General features: G+C 35.0%; 1 pseudogene; it reads left to right on the top strand.

Annotated features, from left to right (window-relative positions):
* The first annotated feature begins 17700 nt into the window (after positions 1 to 17700).
* On the top strand, positions 17701 to 18700 carry LOC105512543 (annotated as a pseudogene).
* The last annotated feature ends 1122 nt before the right edge of the window (positions 18701 to 19822 follow it).

Here is a 19822-nt window from a genome sequence, read left to right as displayed (position 1 = left end):
GGTTTATAAATTACCCAGTTTCAGGGAATTCTTTACAGCAGTGTGAAATCAAACTATTATGTTGGTGCAAAAGTAATTGCAGTTTTTGTCATTAAAAGTAATGGCAAAGTAATTAAAAGTATGGCAAAAAACTGCAATTACTATTGCAACAACCTAATAATACAGGAAATTGGTACCAAGAGTGAGGTATTGCTATAAAGAAATGCAAAAATATGGAAGCAACTTTGGATCTGGGTAATAGGCAGAGGTTGGAACAGTTTGGAGGGCGCAAAAGAAGACAGGAAGATGTGAGAAGGTGTAGAACTTCCGAGAGACTTGTTGAATGGTTGTGACCAAAATGCTGCTAGTAATAGGGCTAATGAAGTCCAGGCTGAGGTGGTTGCAGATGGATATGAGGAACGCCTTGAGAACTGGAGCAAAGGTCAGTCTTGCTCTGCTTTAGCAAAGAGACTACTGGCATTTTGTCCCTGCCCTAGAGATGTGTGGAACTTTGAACTTGAGAGATGATCTGAAATTGGAACTTACATTTAAAAGGAAAGTAGAGCATAAAAGTTTGAAAAATGTGCAGCCTGATGATGTGGTAGAAAAGAAAAACCCATTTTCTGGGGAGAAATTTAAGCATACTGCAAACATTTGCATAAGTAATGAGGAGCATAATGTCACTTTTCAAGACAGCAACAGGGAAAATGTGTCTAGGGCATGTCAGAGATCTTGATAGCAGCCCTTCCTATCACATGCTCAGAGGGCTAGAATGGAAAAACGGTTGTACGGGCTGGGTCCAGGACCCCTCTATACCGTTCAGCCTTGGGATGTAATGCCCTGTGTCCCAGCTGCTCCAGTTCCAGCAGTGGTTAGACGGGGCCAAGGTACAGCTCAAACTGTTGCTTCAGAAGGTCCGAGCCCCAAACCTTGTCAGCTTACATGTGGTGCTGGGTTGCCTGCAGGTACACCAAAAATAATTGAGGTTTAGGGGGAAGGGAAATGTGGGTTCGGAGCCCCCACAAAGAGTCTCCATGGGGACACTGCCTAGTGGAGCTATGAGAAGAGAGTCACTGTCCTTCAGACCCCAGAATGGCAGATCCACATGCTGACAGCTTGCATCGTGCACCTGGAAAGGCCACAGACACTCAATGCTAGCCCATGGAAGCAGCCAGGAGGGGAGCTGTACCCTGCAATGCCACAGGGGTGGAGCTGCGCAAGACGGTGGGGAGCTCACCTCTTGCATCAGTGTGACCTGGAAATGAGACATAGGGTCAAAAGAGATTATTTATCAGCTTTAAGATGTAATGACTGTCCCCACTGGATTTCAGGCTTTCATGGCACCTGTAGCCCTTTGTTTTGGCCAATTTATCTTATTTGGAATGGAAATATTTACCCAATGCCTGTACCCCATTCTATCTCGGGAATCACTAACTTGATTTTTTAATACTGTCTTGCTTTTTATTTTACAAGCTCATAGACAGAAGTGACTTGCCTTGTCTCGGATGAGACATTGGACTGTGGACTTTTGAGTAATGCGAAGCTGGTTAAGACTTTGGGGGACTGGTGGGAAGGCACGACTGGTTTTGAAATGTGAAAATACGTGAGATTTTGGAGGGGCCGGGGGCAGAAGCATATGGTTAGGCTTTGTGTCCCCACCCAAATCTCATCTTGAATTGTAATCCCCAGATGTTGAAGGAGAGACTTTGTGGGAAGGGATTGAATTATGGGGGCAGTTTCCCTCATGTTGTTCTCATGATAGTGAGTGAGTTCTTTTGTATAATTTTACAAAATTGATAAAGTTGGTAAAATATACATCAAAAAATCTCCTTCAAGAATTCTAAATACATGTACATTAGAATATTTAATATTTTACCATAGGTCTCTGAAGTTCTGCTGAGTTTGATATTTTTTTCTCCGTGTTTAGATTAAATTTTATTAATCTTTCATTTTTTTCTTCTTTATCTAGTCTGTTGATATGTCCATCTAATCTATTTATTACTTTAGATATGTGATTCAGTACTGAAGTTTTCATTTGGTTCTTTTTTAGGATTTTAGTTTCTCTGACGAAATTCTCTAGCTTTTCCACATTAAGTCCATCTTTTCCTCATGTATACATTAACTAATCCCAACAGTTATTTTAAATCTCAATGTTCAATGTTTTACTTTACTGGGAGTTCCATTTTTTGTTTCTTTGCATATCTCAGATTTTTGGTATTCTGTGCTGGAAAGAACTGAACAGATGCTGGTAGATAATATTTATTTTTAGTAAATAATAACCCCTTTTTATAAGGTATTAAATGTGAAGGCCTTACTTCTACAAATTCATCCAGAGTAGAACTTGTTGTGTGCTGTGTTGTACCTTTAGCTAATGCCAGTTCACTACTTATTTCAAATTATTTAAAGTCAATTTTAGGTCCCCCTGCCTTCCAAAGGGCTACAATAGAAGCATCACTAGATTCTGGAGAGATTTATCTGCTTTCCAGCCCTGCCTCGATTTCCTGTGTACTGTTGTGTTCTTGATGAAAAGCCAGGGAGAACAAATGTGGAAAAGAAAGACTTTGGTCTCTGCTTCTGGATTTCATCAGAATAAAATCTGTCATTCTTGTCTACAGGCTCTCAGAAACATGGCTTGTAACTAATTGGTCAATACTGACATAACCACTATTAAATCAAGGTGATATCATGTGCCTCCTGATGTGATGTATTCTAACAAATTGCTTAACTTGGGTCTAATCATGAGGAAATATCAGCAAAGGCAAATAAAGAAATATTATGCAAAACAAACACCTGGCCTTACTCTTAAAAAATGTCAACATTAAGGAACACACACACAAAAAGACAGAGAAACTATTCTGGGGTAAAGAAAAATAAAGGGATATGAAAATTAAAGGCAATGCATAGCACAGACTAGGGAAGCAACATACTACAAAGAACATTATTAGAAAAACTGACAAAAATCTGAATATGTACTGGGGGTTAGGTAGTATAATTTTATCAAGGTTAACTATAGAATGGCTATTTTGATTTTGATAATTATACTAATTTTGTTGACTAGACTGTGGTTATTTAATGAAATGTTCATATTCCTAAGAAATTCACACTGAATTATTTCAGGTAAATGACTCTAACTTACTCTAAAATATTTCAGGAAAAAATACACATGTGAATAGATTGATAGATCAGGAGGAAAGAGAGCAGATGATAAAGCAAATGAAGCAAAATATAAATGAAACATCAATTTAAGGAGAGACAGAAGTTCTTTGTACTATTATTGCAGGTTTTCTTTAACTTTGAAAATGTATCATACTAAAAATTTAACAAAATAAAAGTTTTTGCATTTCCCCCCTTACTCTTACAATATCTCTGCCAGATTTATTTCTCTTTCCATCATGCCTCCCTAGGGAAATAGAAGGCCATTCGTTTTTCTCACCTAGTAAGGATTATACTACTTTGGAATTTTGTTCATTTTGACTTTATTTTTATCTACAGCTCTGATGGATTTAAAAATGCTTATTGAATGTTTCCTTATTGTTTAGGTAGATGTAACAGTCTCTTGCCCTTTGTCCCAATTTGAAATGGTTAGTTTTCTACACACAGTCTACTTAAAATAATGATTAACTTAGAATAAATGCAAATGCTATTCTAAAAAATTGATGTCTTTAGGACTGTAATGTGAGAATTTAGACATATGGACACTCTATGAAAAAAATAATTTTCTCTATGTCTGACTTTTAACATGTTTTCTTTCTCGTCATCACTGAAGAATTCTTCTTATTACCTAATAACGATCTTGAGATTAATGGTGTAGCATTTCATTCCTCATACATTTACACTATTCTATTACATTATTCCTGAACAATTAGGAAAAGATTCATAATGACTTTCATCCTAAAGCCAAATTATAGTTAAAGTGTTGTAAGTTGCATATTTATTTTATATAAACTAAATAAATAACTCTGCAGCAATTCTGTGATGCTACAATAATGTTTAGATGTTATCCATTAAGTCATGGCTTCAAAAGTAACCAAGTTTCCTTGAATTTCCTAGAACCAGGGACTTTCTATGAATTCCAAACAAAGATAATTCAAAGAAAAAAAGTTATTTTAAATAAAATTAATATATTAAAGAATACTCATAAAGAACGAATTAACTTTTGTTAACTAATTATTTAATGTCTTACTATGTATCAGGCACTGCTGGGCATACAAAATACACCAGTGATCAAAATATTTTGCTTCCTTTATGGGGTTTACATTCTACTATGGTGGAGAAAAACAACACATATTAAAAAAATCAGTAAGTAAATCATATGGTAAGATAAAATATACTAGGTGTTATGGGGAAAATAAGAAAATAGAACAGATTAAATAGGTCAGAAATATTGGCTGTGGGTGCAATTTTAAATAGGCTTACCTGAACTGCACAAAAAACCCAAAAATTGGTAAGTAGGACCTAATTAGATTAAAGAGCTTCTCTACAGCAAAAGAAACTATAAACAGTGAACAGATAATCTACAGAATGGAAAAAAAAAATTGCAAACTATACATTTAACAAAAGTCTAGTATCCAGAATCGACAAAGAACTTAATTCAACAAAGAAAATCATATCATCCCATTAAAACTGATCAAAAGATATGAACAGACACTTCTCAAAAGAAGACATACAAGTAGCCAACAAACATGAAAACATGCTCTATGCTCCATCATCACTAATCATCGGAGAAATGCAAATCAAAACTATAATAAGGTATCATCTCACACTAGTCAGAATGGCTACTATTAAAAAGTCACAAGATATTGGTAAGGCTGCAGAGAAAAGGGTACACTTATACACTGTTGGTGGGAATGAAATTAATACTGCTACTGTGGAGAGCAGTTTGGAGATATTGCAAAGAACTAAGGATTGTACTACCCTTCAACTCAGCAATCCCATTACTGATTATATACCCCAAATAAATAATTCTACCAAAAGGATACATGCACCTGTACGTTAAACATGGAGTCAACCCAGGTGCCCATCAATGGCGGGTTAGACAAAGAAAAGATGGTACATATACACCATGGAATACTATACTGCCATAAAAGAGAGTGAAATCATGTCATTTGCAGTAACTTATATACAGCTGGAGGCCATTATCTTAAGTGAAATTAGCAGAACCTGAAAACCATATATGGCATGTTGTCGCTTATAAGTGGGAGCTAAACACTGGGTACACATGGACATAAAGATGGGCACAATCGACACCGGAGACCACTAGAGGGGGCAAGTGGGAGGGGATGGACCAAGGGCTGCAAAGCTACCTATTGGGTACTATGCTCATTTCTCTCATTTCTTGGATGACAGATTTAGTCATACCCCAAAACTCAGTATCACGTAATGTACCTTTGTAATGAACTTGCATAGGTACCCTCATTATAAACTAAAAGTTGAAAAAGAAACAATAATAAATAAATAAATAAAACAATAAATAGGATAATCTAGGAAGGCCTACCAAGAAGGTGACAGTTGAGAAAAAGTTGAATGCAAAAACTTGCAAAGGTCGCAAAAGAAGAGTCACCTCTAAGAAATAATTCCTATTAATTGTTTTAGCATAAGTATTCAGTCTTTTTTCTAAAGATATACATATACACAGATGGTTCTCAACTTATGATGAGGTTATATCTTGATAAACCCATTGTAAGTATAAAATATCCAAAACCAAAGATGTATTTAATACACCTGACCTACCAACATCATAGCGTAGCTTAGCCTACCTTAAATGTGCCCAGAACATTTACATTAGCCTATATTTGAGCAAAATCATATAACACAAATCTTATTTAATAATAAAATATTCTATATATTTTGTAATTCATTGAATACTTTCATGTGTATTGAGACATACATATCACTTTTGCATAATCATCATAAAGTCAAAAAAGAGCAAGTCAAGCTTTCATAAATTGGGAACTGTCTGTACATGTTTTTGTTGTTTGTAACTTGTGTTTCATTTGTTAAACTCACATATTTTGAGTAGATATAGACTTATTAAATAGTGCTCCATAACAGCGATTCACCAATAGAGTTTCAGCATGCCCCTGGGTTCCATGGAAGTGCTTCATGGGATGTCCTTTGTGGTAGGGAAAAACGGGCGGCATCCTTAGGTAGAGAATTGAGCACTACAGGCAATTTCATAGGGTGGGGGGAATACAGCGGCTAAGAAGTTTGGGAAACTGCTGTCTTTCACGTTTTAAAGTTCGTTATTTATGTTTTGTGATTTTTTGAATCAATTCCATGTGTTTGTGCTTTTAGGTTGTTTATAATTTCTCCATTTTATATATAGATAAATATAATTACCCATTATATGCAAATACATACTATATATACATATATATAATTTTCCACACATTATACACACATACACACACACACACACCACATCTCCCCCAATGGATATCACAGCAGTTCTATGGTTGCACATGTTCACAATTATTTTACTAAGATACAGTATATATGGAATCATATATGCAAATACTACATAAAATTCTAGCATGTTTTATTTATTAAATTACTGTACAGTAAGACTACTGTGTACATTTCCACAATCTCTGCTTAAAGGTAGCCATTTATCAGAATCTTTATTTTTATAATATTTTGTTTTTATTTATCCATCTAATGGATGTGATATGATTTGGCTGTGTTCCCACCCAAATATTATCTTGAATTGTGGCTCCCATAATTCCTACATGTTGTGGGAGGGGCCCAGTGGGAAATAATTGAATCATAGGAGAGATATTTCCCATACTCTTCTCATTGTAGTGAATAAGTCTCATGAGATCTGATGATTTAATAAGGGGTTTCCTCTTTCCCTTGACTCTCATTCTTTCTTCTCTGCCACCGTGGAAGACATCCGTTTCACCTTTTGCCATGATTGTAAGGCCCCCCGAGCCACATGGAACTGTGAGTCCATTAAACCTCTTTTCCTAACAGATTATCCAGACTTGGGTGTGTCTTTATCAACAGCATAAAAATTGGCTAATACAGCATGAAAATGGTATTATTGATATTTTTATATTTCTTGGCTCTCTAAGGGTGTTGATTGGATAATTACATGCATCAAAAAAGTCAATTTAAAAAACAGCAAATTCCCTTCCAAAAGTAAAGAGATATAGAGAAGACATTGCTTTGTTTCAATGAGTTAGTATAACAAGGGCCTTGAACTTTCTATTCTGCTATACCTGCTTCACTTTTTCATCTATCTTTGTAAATAAGTTAAAAGTTTCTGTCAGAGAGATATGTTGGTGTCCTAAGTTCTAGGACAGATGCTGAGATTTATCTCTGTGCATATACCAGTCGGTCATTTATAAGATAAAGAGAAAGCTTTTCCTGTAGGTCCTTCAATGCTTACACTTGTGCTGTGTGGGCAAGAGTAAGAAGTTGTAGGAAAAAATTGTGTAGCAACAAATCATACTCTACACTTGGAAAGTGCTTGTTTTGCCTTATTAACAAAGATAAATCTATAAAAAAATCATTTGGCTGATTTAGTTGGTTGGGAAATTCATTTGTTCCCAGAGAAGTTACATTAGGATTCCATCCAGTTCCTTATAATGTATCCAGATGCAAGAAATTTAATTTATGTTTTAAATATAGTAAATATTCTAGATTAAGGACTGAGTGCCTGCCAAATTTTAAGCTCAGCTGTTTTATTTTTATTTTTTGCTTAAGATATGAAATAATGTCTTGAACTATTTAAAACCAAGTTATTTACTTCCTAATTTTCTGAATGTGCTGATTTGTAGCAAATTTTGAAGTGATCTTGCCAGGCTGAGAGCCTATATATTAAAATGTAGCCCAAAGGATTTGTTTTAAAAAATCAGCTTCTATGAGATTGAAACTTAACTTACTGCCATGTGCATCTAACTTTGTTTTGTAAAATGCCTTCATTAAGCACTTGTACTTTTAATTTGCTCTAATGTACAAAAAAACCAGTGTATCTGACAAATGGAGAAAATTAAGCATTTCTTTTCTGTTCTGATATATTTATACATATGATTAATCTTTTAAATAAAGCATATTCAGTATGGGCATTTCTGATAAATAAATTGTCTGTGTCATGGCTGTTACCATCTTTTTTCCTTAATTCTACTTATTTCTTAAATATATTCATGAAAATATAGGTTTCACAGCCTTAGGTTTTGACGATTTTGTGACTGCCCTTTTCCCGTGTAGTCTGGGGCTAAGTTGGATAAGAGTGAAGTGTTTAAACGTCCCCTGACTCATTAAGATAAGATGTAAGATCTCTCTACTGACATTTAGGATATACATAGAGATTTCCTATGCCTTTCAAAGCTCCTCACACTAATGAGAAGCAAATGGAAACAAAGAAATAAAAATAGTTATAAAAGGAATAGTTCCTGTTGTTGTTCCTTGGAGGTTGTCTCTTCACCTCCAAGGTTAAAATAGGAGAAAATCGTGAGAATAACTCCAGAAAATGAAAAGCAAGCACATTGACAAAAGAAGCTGGCTCACATAAACAGATAGTGACCAGTAGTTGATGGTGTTTTATCATACATTAAATTTTAAAAAGAAAGAGTGACCACATTTTCAGAAAAGTAAGAAACCTCTTACTATTCTCTTGTGAAGATCTGTGTTACTGAAACATCTCTAATGTTTGAGATGAACCTAATTGAAGTAGGGATTTATTAAAGGAAAAAAAAGGCACTCCATCAGGACACCCACTGCAAGGTAGGTGGCTGTTTTCTGTGTTACTTTGTTTTGTTTTTTCATTTGGAATTCATTTTTAACTTTGAAGATGGGATACGTTTTTAGTTATTTATTTGTTTTGACATGTATTTCATTTTATTTAATTTTTTTCTAGCTTTAATGAGGTATAACTGATATATAAAAATTGTATATATTCAAGATGTACTATGTAATGTTTTAGTATACATACATATCATGAATAATTACCAAAAACAAATTAATGAGCAAATCTATAAGTACACATAGTTACAACTGTGGGGTGTGTGTGTGAGTGTGTGTGTGTGTGTGTGTGGTTACACTAAACATCTACTCCCTTAACAAATTTCAAGTAAACAACACAATATTATTAACTATATTCACAATAAACCCACGTGCACTGACAGCAGGAATGTAAATTGATATAGCCATTATGAGGTGGTTGTTTTTACTCCTTTTTTGTGTTTGTGTATATAACTTTTTATTCAATGAAAGAAAACAGTGTATGATGCATTTGAAAGAAAGCATGACTCCATTGGTCCTTAACAGCTGAATTTTTTTTCCTTTTCCATTTTTATTTTATTTTATTAAGTTCTGGGATACATGTGCAGAATGTGCAGGTTTGTTGCCTATGTATACATGTGCCATGGTCGTTTGCTGCACGTATCAACCCATCATCTAGGTTTTAATCCCTATATGCATTAGGTATTTGTCCTAATGCTCTCCCTCCCGCTGGCCCCGACACCCTGACAGGTTCCAGTGTGTGACGTTCCCTTCCCTGTGTCCGTGTGTTCTCATTCTTCAACTCCCACTTATAAGTGAAAACATGCGGGGTTTGGTCTTCTGTTCCTCTGTTAGTTTACTGATGATCGCTTCTAACAGCTGGATATTTCTATAAGCCAGTGAAGGTCCAAGGAAAAAGAAAAATGTTCTCTTAATGTTTTGTAAACTTTTGCTTAGAAATAGACATTTCTCAAAAGAAGAAATGCATACAGCCAACAGGCACATGAAAAAATGCTCATCATCACTGGCCATCAGAGAAATGCAAATCAAAACCACAATGAGATATCATCCCACACCAGTTAGAATGGCAATCATTAAAAAGTCAGGAAACAACAGGTGCTGGAGAGGATGTGGAGAAATAGGAACACTTTTACACTGTTGGTGGGATTGTAAACTGGTTCAACCATTGTGGAAAACAGTATGGCGATTCCTCAAGGATCTAGAACTAGAAATACCATATGACTCAGCCATCCCATTACTGGGTATATAACCAAAGGATTATAAGTCATGCTGCTATAAAGACACATGCACATGTATGTTTATTGTGGTGCTATTCACAATAGCAAAGACTTGGAATCAACCCAAATGTCCATCAGTGACAGACTGGATTAAGAAAATGTGGCACATATACACCATGGAATACTATGCAGCCATAAAAAAGGATGAGTTCATGTCCTCTGTAGGGAGATGGATGCAGCTGGAAACCATCATTCTCAGCAAGCTATCTCAAGAACAGAAAACCAAACACCACATGTTCTCACTTATAGGTGGGAATTGAACAATGAGATCACTTGGATTCTGGAAGGGGAACATCACACACTCCCTCCCTATTATGGGGAGGGAGAATGGGGGAGGGATTGCATTGGGAGTTATACCTGATGTAAATGACAAGTTTATGGGTGCTGACAAGTTGACAGTTGCAGCACACTAACATGGCACAAGTATACATATGTAGCAAACCTGCACGTTGTGCATGTGTACCTTAGAACTTAAAGTATTAAAAAAAAAAAAAAAAAGGAACATCAGCCCACACAGATGAGAAAGAACCAATGCAAGAACTCTGGCAACTCCAAAAGCCAGAGTGCCCCACTTCTTCTAAATGAACCTGAAGCTCTCCAGAAAAGGTCCTTAACCAAACTGAAATGGCTGAAGTGACAGACATAGAAATCAGAATCTAGATTGCAAGGAAGCTTGACATGCAGAAGGTTGCAGTCAAATTCAAGGAATAAAGTAAAGTGGTTCAAGAGTTAAAAGATAATATAATCATTTTAAGTAAAAACCAAACTGAACTTCTGAAAATGAAAAATTCACTACATGTATTTCAGAATGCAATTAGAAATATTAATAATAGAATCAATCAAGTTGAAGAATAAAACTCAGAGCTTGAAGACTGCTCCTTCAAATCAACACAGGCAGAAAAAATAAATTTTTAAGAAATGGACAAAACCTGCAAGAAATATGAAATTATATAAACAGACTAAACAAAACTAAATGGCATTCCTGAATGAGATAGAGAGACAGCAAACAATTTGGAAAACATCATATTTAAAGATATTGTCCATGAAGATTTCCCCAACCTCTTAGAGGTTGACCTTGCTAGAGAAGTCAACATACCAATTAAGGAAATTCAGAGAACCCCTGCAAGATACTATACCTCAAGACACATAGTCATGAGATTGACCATCCTCAAGACACATATTCAACGGGTTCTTCAAAGTCAACACAAAAGAAAAAGTCTTAAAGGCAGCTAGAGAGAAGGGGGAGGTCATATACACAGAGAAGACTATCAGACTAACAGCAGACTTCTCAGCAGAAACCTTGCAAGTTGGAAGAGATTGGGGGCTGATATTCACCATCCTCATAGGAGAGAAATTTCAACCAAGAATTTCACATCCAGCCAAACTAAGCTTATTAGTAATGGAGAAATAAAATTATTTCCAAAGAAGCAAAGGCTAAGGGAATTCATTAACACCAGACTTACTTTAAAAGAGGTCCTTAAGGGAGTAGTAAACATGGAAACAAAAGACCATTACTGTCAACACAAAAACACACCTAAATACATAGCACACTGACACTATAAAACAACTATATACAATCAAGTCTACAATACAATCAGCTAACAACATGATCATAGGAAGAAATCCTCACTTATCAATACTTACCTTGAATGTAAATGGGCTGAAGGCCCCACTTAAAAGACACAGAGTACCCAGTTTGATGAAGAAGCAACACTCAATAGTATGTTGTCTTCAAGAGACCTATCTCACATACAGTGACATCCTTAGGCTCAAAGTAAAGGGAGGAAGAAATATCTGTCAAGCAAACAAAAAAGAAAAATGAGCAGGGGGTTCTAATCTTATTTCAGATAAAACAGACATTAAACCAACAACAATGAAACAGAACAAAAATGGGTATAACATAATGGTAAAGGGTTCAGTTCAACAAGAAGACTTAACATCTTAGGGTGCTAAATACATATGCACCCAAATTTGAGCAGCCAGATTCATAAAGATTCATAAAGCAGATTTATAAGGGCTAGTTGAACTTGCTCATGTGAAACCCTACTGAAACACACACACAAAAAACAATATGGGTTTTGGTTTATCTATGTTTTTAGTATTCAAACCAGAAACTGATAATAATAAATAGATAAAAATTTTCATAGGTAATAATATAAATATAATTTGGATTTATACTCATTTGCATGTTGAACTTAATCTGTGATTTCATGAATCTGGAACTGATATTATCTCTAGTCATCTCTATGGAGAGGAGCAAATCCTTGGATAAAAATGCATCACTTTATGGTTGTTTCCTTTCGGCAGAGTGAGTACCCATTGCAGTTGTGTTTAACACCTTATCCTAACTTATAGTTAATACTCATGTTTTCTCTTCCACAGATTCATGTAAAAAACATCCACAAATATTCTAGCTAGGATGACTCAAGAGGACAAGGTTGGTCTACGGATGAAAAACCATTCCATCTGAATGCTAGCTTTACTCATATCTCTTCAAAGATCTGTATCCCTGAAAGACAAACTAGCCTACCACAGCATGTTTTAACTTTTTTTTTTTTTTTTTTTTGAGACGGAGTCTTGCTCAGCCTCCGGAGTAGCTGGGACTACAGGCGCCCACCACCTCGCCCGGCTAGTTTTTTGTATTTTTAGTAGAGACGGGGTTTCACCTTGTTAGCCAGGATGGTCTCGATCTCCTGACCTCGTGATCCGCCCGTCTCAGCCTCCCAAAGTGCTGGGATTACAGGCTTGAGCCACTGCGCCCGGCTTAACTTCTTAAATATTCTACATTCCTCTACTCTTCAGAATTCTAGATTCTGCCAAGTAGAAATGAGTTGGGTAGATTAGCTAACAAAATATCTACTATCTAGGTATTTACTCTTTTGTTTAGGATGAACAGATTTATAATTCGAGTGCAAGTGAGAGGATTATAACAAAATAAAAATATTTGTGAACTCTGTAAATCATAAGCATATCTCCTTTCTCTTTAAAAAGGTTTTAGATAAGTAAAATTGAAAAAGGTATTCCTCCGTATTTTTTGTTATTGCTTTTAATTTTTACAAATTTTATTTATTAAAATATCTTTAAATATATAGTACAATAGAAAAGTAGCATTCATCATACTGAAATAAGATGCATAAATTTTTTTGATATCATGACAGCTAATAAACTTAGTAGGGAAACAATTTAGATACTAACTATATCAGTTAAGTATTGCTAAAAATTGCCAAATCACAAACCATGTTCAAACTAAGTACCTGAAAGCAACATTTGTTTCTGCTCACATATCTCCAAGATAACTGTGGTTCAATTGGTTAAGGTAGAAGAGAAGGATGGAACTGTTTCTCCTTCACAGCTCTCAGAAGGAACCAATCTTGCCATCACTTTGATTTCAGAATTCCAGACACCAGAATTGTAAGAACATAAATATCTATCATTTAAGTCACCGAACTTATGGCATTTTGTTACTGCAGCCCCAGGAAACGAATACACATGCTTAGACAAAAAGTCATGAGGCAAGCTATGATGAACTGTAGGGAAAAGTATGGAAGCATGAAAGGGTAAGGTATTGGCGCCAGTAATCAAATCTATTACACTCCCAAAATTGTTTTAAATAGATCTCACCCACTACACTGCTGAGTCCAAACAAAATAGGGAATGAGAAACCCAAACTAAAATTCTTCACTCCTGAGAAGCATCAGCATCCCAACCTAAGCTGTAAGAAATTGTCTTGTACGTTTAATTCAACTTCATAAGTGAAAATGTTTAAAATATTGTAAAACATTTATTTAAAGTATAGAAACCATTACTTTTAACTATACTTAGCATATACAAGGGGGAAAGGGGGAATAACTCAAATAAGAGCGTTTTCAAGTCATTTTAAAAAGGGAGCTAGCATTATTCAGAAAATTACAAAAACAATTCTGAAAATACTTCTCTGAGTGAACAGTATGTACATTGGGCAAATTTAACCAATGACTTCAATAAAAGTAGAATATCTATTAAAAACCAGCTATAAATTGCAACTTGTTATGGATGTTACAGAAATTTCTTTAGAAAATTTCTTTCTAGCTACTTTGTCTATTAAGCTATTCCATCAATATCTATTTCATCCTCTTTGGATATAAACTGCATAACGCCTAATGTGGATACTAGGAAGAAAAAAATGCTTACTTCATACTCTATGCATTTAAGAAATTTCACTCTTGAATATATTCATATGTGTGCGTATGTGTGTGTGTGTAAAAAGGATACCTATAAGCAAATAATTCTTTATCATAAAGATATTTTTCTATGTACGATAAAAATATTTAAACAACCAGCAGTAAAGTTTTTTATCAGAGACTACAAACAGTAAAACTAATAGCTAGAGACCATTATGAACACTTTTCAAATTCAGACCTAGAAAGATTTGCCATGAAAGTATAAACCTTAGATTTTGGACCCATCAGTTACATCATCCCCTCCCAAGGCCCCGGGAAGGCCCATGTCAATGTGATTACATGATTATATGCATTTATAATATTTCAAAACTAAAAAATGAACAACAATAACAAAATATTTAGCCATGATAATGTAAAACCATTCTCCCTTTGCACTTTGAATGTCTTGCTACCATCTTTCCCTGCTTGAAGAATGGCTGTGGAGTGTTCATGGACATTTTGGAAGACGAAAGCCAAAGGAAAGTTGAGTGGATACATGTTTATGTTGGATTTACTTGACTGTACAGATGAGTTGTTGCTGTTTTTCTGCCATTCACTTTCATCTCTAGTTTTGTATTTCTATTGTATAAATTTCAGCATGAACAGCTTAGAGTTTCAACATTTTTTTCTAATTGGCTTACTAAAAATATAAGTCTATCTGACAAATTGTTGTTAATCAAGAAGGAAGAGAAGCTTGTTATTTCCTCTGTTTCTCTTACTGAAATAGATGATATAATCACTTGAACCACTGAAAATTTTTTCCCATTTTTCTATCACACTGTTTGGACAACTATTGAAGCCAACTAAAAGCAGAGAGTGTCTTGAAATTAATTAACCTATTTTCCTTCCAGTTAGCCTATTTATACAATAATTTTCTTTAACACATGCCATTATAAGCATGGTATTTTGTATAGAAGGCAACTTTAATCCATATCCTAGGGGTACTCATTATTTGAGGATCCTTTGAAATCCACAGCCCAAGCATTGTTATATTGAACATTTCAAACATTGTTGTTGTCTATACCAGAGGGGTTTCATTTTCCTGTTCTTTGTTTTGTTATTCTTACACAAATGATAAAAGTAATTTCTTTAGCAAAGTGAGAGATGTTCAAAAGCTTTGATTACCCATAGAGACTGTACAGGTGCCACCACCTTTACCTCAGGGTATAAAATTTCGACAAGACCAGGAGCATCAGAGAAGTACTTAAATTATCTGATAAAATTATCTTGTCCTCTACATTGCTACCTGGTCCAATGCGTCTCATTTTGTGAAAGACTTACCTGGTCCATTTTGGCTGATTCTGCCCTCAGAAAATCATAGCATCAACATTGGGGTGCAGCTCTCTGAGGTCTCTGAATAGAGACCAGGTAATTCACCAAAGTTACAAAAAGTGGTTTATGAATGAGTGCGAACCACTAATAAACATTTTATAGAACATTGTTACTTTGTGCCACCTGATAGCAAAGTGTTATGAGAGGGCAAGCCAGGAGATGCATATCATTAATTGACCTTTAGCTGTGTGAAGCTACTGACATTTGCTATTTTTTATTAAATGTGTTTCAATTTTCACATAACCCATTACACTGTTACTTGAAAAGCAGTCAAGAAGGTGAATGTGTATGTATGAGAGAGAGAAAGACAGAAAGATAGAGAGCTGAACTTAGTTTGTTTAACTTTTTACAAAGGAGTGGAGCAGGGAGAGGGAATTGATTATGTTGTTGTACTTCTACCTTCTCAATTGCAATTTTCTTTCTCAACAAACTTAGTAAATAAGAGCAACAATTTCTCTTTTATTATGTGTTCTGTATTGTCAGTGATAATGGGAATGCTTTTAAATTAATTTTATTTCTATAAGACCTAATACAATGCCTGGTTCATAATAAACACTCAATAAATGTTGTATCAAAAGTAAATGAATGAAATCACACTTTTCAGCTCTGCAAAATTTATAACGTGACTTATTTTTCCCAAGTTATCTCTTATATAAGTAACTCTCCATTTTAGCAGAAAATTACAAATAATATTACCATTATACTATTTTAAGACTAACAGAACACCACGTTTAAGCTTTATGCCTCATTTTTTTCATATTTAAGACAGAGCTAATAAGCGTGTTATACATGGATTATATGCAGGTAAAGCGCATCAGTTTGTGCCAACACACAATATGCATTCAATAAATCTTATCAATTAAAATCAATTTTTGTATAAATATGGTATATATGCTCAAATATGATGGTGAAGTTGTAGTTATTAAGGCAGATTTGTTACATAGTGATTCTAGTCTCTTATTTATTTAAGTGTACTGCCAAATTTTCTGTCATGTAAAGCTATGCCATGAATACAAACATATTTAAGCCTACTAATTTATACAATTAGAATAACATGATTTATATTCTTGATTTTATAGCCATATACTCAAATTCATAATCTATAAGCTGAGGAGATTCTTTAATTCCCAGTGTCTGCAGAACATTTATAAAGTTGTATTACTTTGCAGAGCACAAAGAAATTCTGAACAAATTTTAAAAGTAGAAATTATAGAGGTCATATTCTACGACCGCCAGTCTATAACACTAAAAATTAACATCTTAAAATTTTTAAAAATGGATAATACAGAACATTTCCTGAAATAATTAGGTTTAAAAGGAAATTAAATTTCAATTATAGTCCATTTAGAAAACAATTACAACAAAAACACTATACTTTATTTTATGGTGTTCAGCCAATATTGTACTTAGTACAAAATGTGGTGTACCTTGAATATTCACAGTTACGCATGTAAAAAAAAAAATAATTACTGGAGTGAGTGACTCAAGATATCAGAGAAATAGTGCCAAAGAAAACAAAAAAGCAAAAAGTAGGAATTAAAACTCTAGCTATTAGAATGTAATCAAATAAGAAAAATGGAAGCTTAACTATTTTTTATAAAGAAATTTAAGATTTACTTAGAAGATACTAATATTATCCACATATACCTAGTAAGTGTAGTCAAGTCATAAAGAAAACTGTAAAGAGATAATATTGGAAATAAGAAAAGTGTTTTTAAATGAAAAACTATTGAAAAAGAGGAGATAAATAAGAATTTTTACAAGATATTTAAAATATGAGGTAATCAACTTCAAGCCTAGAAAAATATTTAAAAACCTAGAAAAAATAGATGATTTTATGTTAAATATAAAGGAACAAAACTGGCCTACAAATTAAAATACTTGAACACCCTCATAAATGCAGAGGACCTTGAAAATTGCATCAGAGTACTGCCTCCAAAAACAGTGTGTTTTCTTTCAAAAGTCAAAGAACCAAATAACTTTTATTATACTTAAGCATTCCAAAGCCTAGAAAAATATGCATTTTTAAAAATTAACGTTTTATACTAACATAACTTAATAAAATTAACATAAAACAGTTCAACATGAAAATAATAGGCTCTCTGCTCCTCCAGTTCGACAGACAGCTGCATCTTCTTGTGCAGCGCCATTGGCATCCCTGAGACACCATGGTAGAAGTAAAGGCCTGAGTCAATGGATTTGGCCGTATTGGGCATCTGGTCACCAGAACTGCTTTTAACTCTGGTAAAGTGAATATTGTCGCCATCAATGACTCCCTCATTGACCTCTACCACATGGTCTACGTGTTCCAGTATGATTCTCCCCATGGCAAATCCCATGGTAGCATCAAGAATAGGAAGCTTATCATCAATGGAAATGCCATCATCATCTTCCAGGATCGAGATCCCACCAAAATCAAATGGGGTGATGCTGTACTGAGTACATAGTGGAGTCCACTAGTTTCTTCACCACCATGGAGAAGGCTGGGGCTCACTTGAAGGGGAGAGCCAAAAGGGTCATCATCTCTGCCCCCTCTGCTGATGCCCCCATGTTCGTTGTGGTCATGAACCATAAGAAGTAGGATAACAGCCTCAAGGTCATCAGCAATGCATCCTGTACCACCAACTGCTTAGCGCCTCTGGCCAAGGTCATCCATGATAACTTTGGTATCATGGAAGGACTCATGTCTGCAGTCCTTGCCATCACTGCCATCCAGAAGACTGTAGATGGCCCCTCTGGGAAACTGTGGCATGACGGTTATGGGCTCACCAGAACATCATCCCTGCATCTACTGGCTCTACCAAAGGTGTAGGCAAGGTCATCCCTGACCTGAACGGGAAGTTTAGTGGCATGGCCTTCCACATCCCCACTGCTAATATGTCAGTCATGGACCTGACCTGCCATCTGGAAAAACCTGACAAATATGGTAACATCAAGTAGGTGATGAAGCAGGCATCAGAGGGCTCCCTCAAGGGCATCCTGGGCTACATTGAACACCAAGTCATCTCTCCTGACTTTAACAGTGACACTCACTCTTCCACCTTTGATTCTGGGGCTGGCATTGCCCTCAATGACCACTTTGTCAAGCTCATTTCCTGATATGACAATGAATTTGGCTACAGGAACAGGGTGGTGAACCTCATAACCCACATGGCCTCCAAGAAGTAAGACCCCCAGACCACCAGCCCCATCGAGAGTGCAAGAAGAAGAGAGAGGCCTTCAGCTGCTGGCGAGTTCCTTGCTGCTCTCAGTCCCCCACCACACTGAGAATCTCCCTTCCTCACAATTTCCATGCAGACTCCCTGAAGAGGGAGGGGCCTAGGGAGCCCCACCTTGTCGGTTACCATCAATAAAGTCCCCTGTGCTCACACAAAAAAAAAAAAAAAAACCAAAGAAAAGTATAGCCAATTTCACTTAAAATAAAGAAACAAAAATTAAAAATAACACCCTGCCAAAAATTAATGTAAGACAACTAAAATCACATTTCATTATACATTGGGGTTATTTTTAAAGTGTGAAGATTGTTTAATGATTAAATATCTTAAATTAGTTTATTATGTGAAAATATTTTTATTGATAACAATAAGGATGTTATCTAAAAATATAAAAAATATTTCTAAAATTTTCATCAATTTCTAAGAATAATTTTTTAGAAGACTAGAAATAATGGATAGTTTCTTAAAATGCTGGTTTAAATTATCTATTAGAATTCAATGGACAACATTTGTCATAATAATAACCTAGAAGGACTCACGTTAATTTTAGAAACACAAATTGCTAACAATGAGAATACATTCTGAGAAATGCATCATTAGGCAATTTTGTCTTCTGAGAAAGTCACAGAGTACTTACACAAACCTAGATGATATAGCCTAGGCTAGATGGTACAGCCTATAGCTTCTAGGGTAAAAACCTGTACAGCATGTCACTGTGCTCAATTATGCAGGCAATTATAACACAATGGCCAGTATTTGTGTGTCTAAACATGGAAAAGACACACTCAAAATACAGTATAAAATATAAAAATGGTACACCTGTACAGGGCATTTACCATGAATAGAGTTAGAAGGACTGGAGTTGCTCGGGGTGAGTCAGTGAATGGTAAGTGAACATGAAGGCCTGTATACTACTATAGAATTTATCACTGTACAATTAGGATACACCAAATATATAAAAATATTTTTCTTTTTTTCAATAATAAATTGATCTTAGTTTAGTATAACTTCTTTACTTTATAAACTTCTTTAACTTTTTGACTCTATTGTAACAACACTTAGTTTAAAACACAAA

This window comes from Colobus angolensis, unplaced genomic scaffold, assembly GCF_000951035.1.
Source record: "Colobus angolensis palliatus isolate OR3802 unplaced genomic scaffold, Cang.pa_1.0 Scaffold104, whole genome shotgun sequence".
NCBI classification, from domain to species: Eukaryota; Metazoa; Chordata; class Mammalia; order Primates; family Cercopithecidae; genus Colobus; species Colobus angolensis.
Note: the sequence above shows the minus strand (reverse complement) of the source record. Positions and strands in the feature narration are given on the sequence as shown.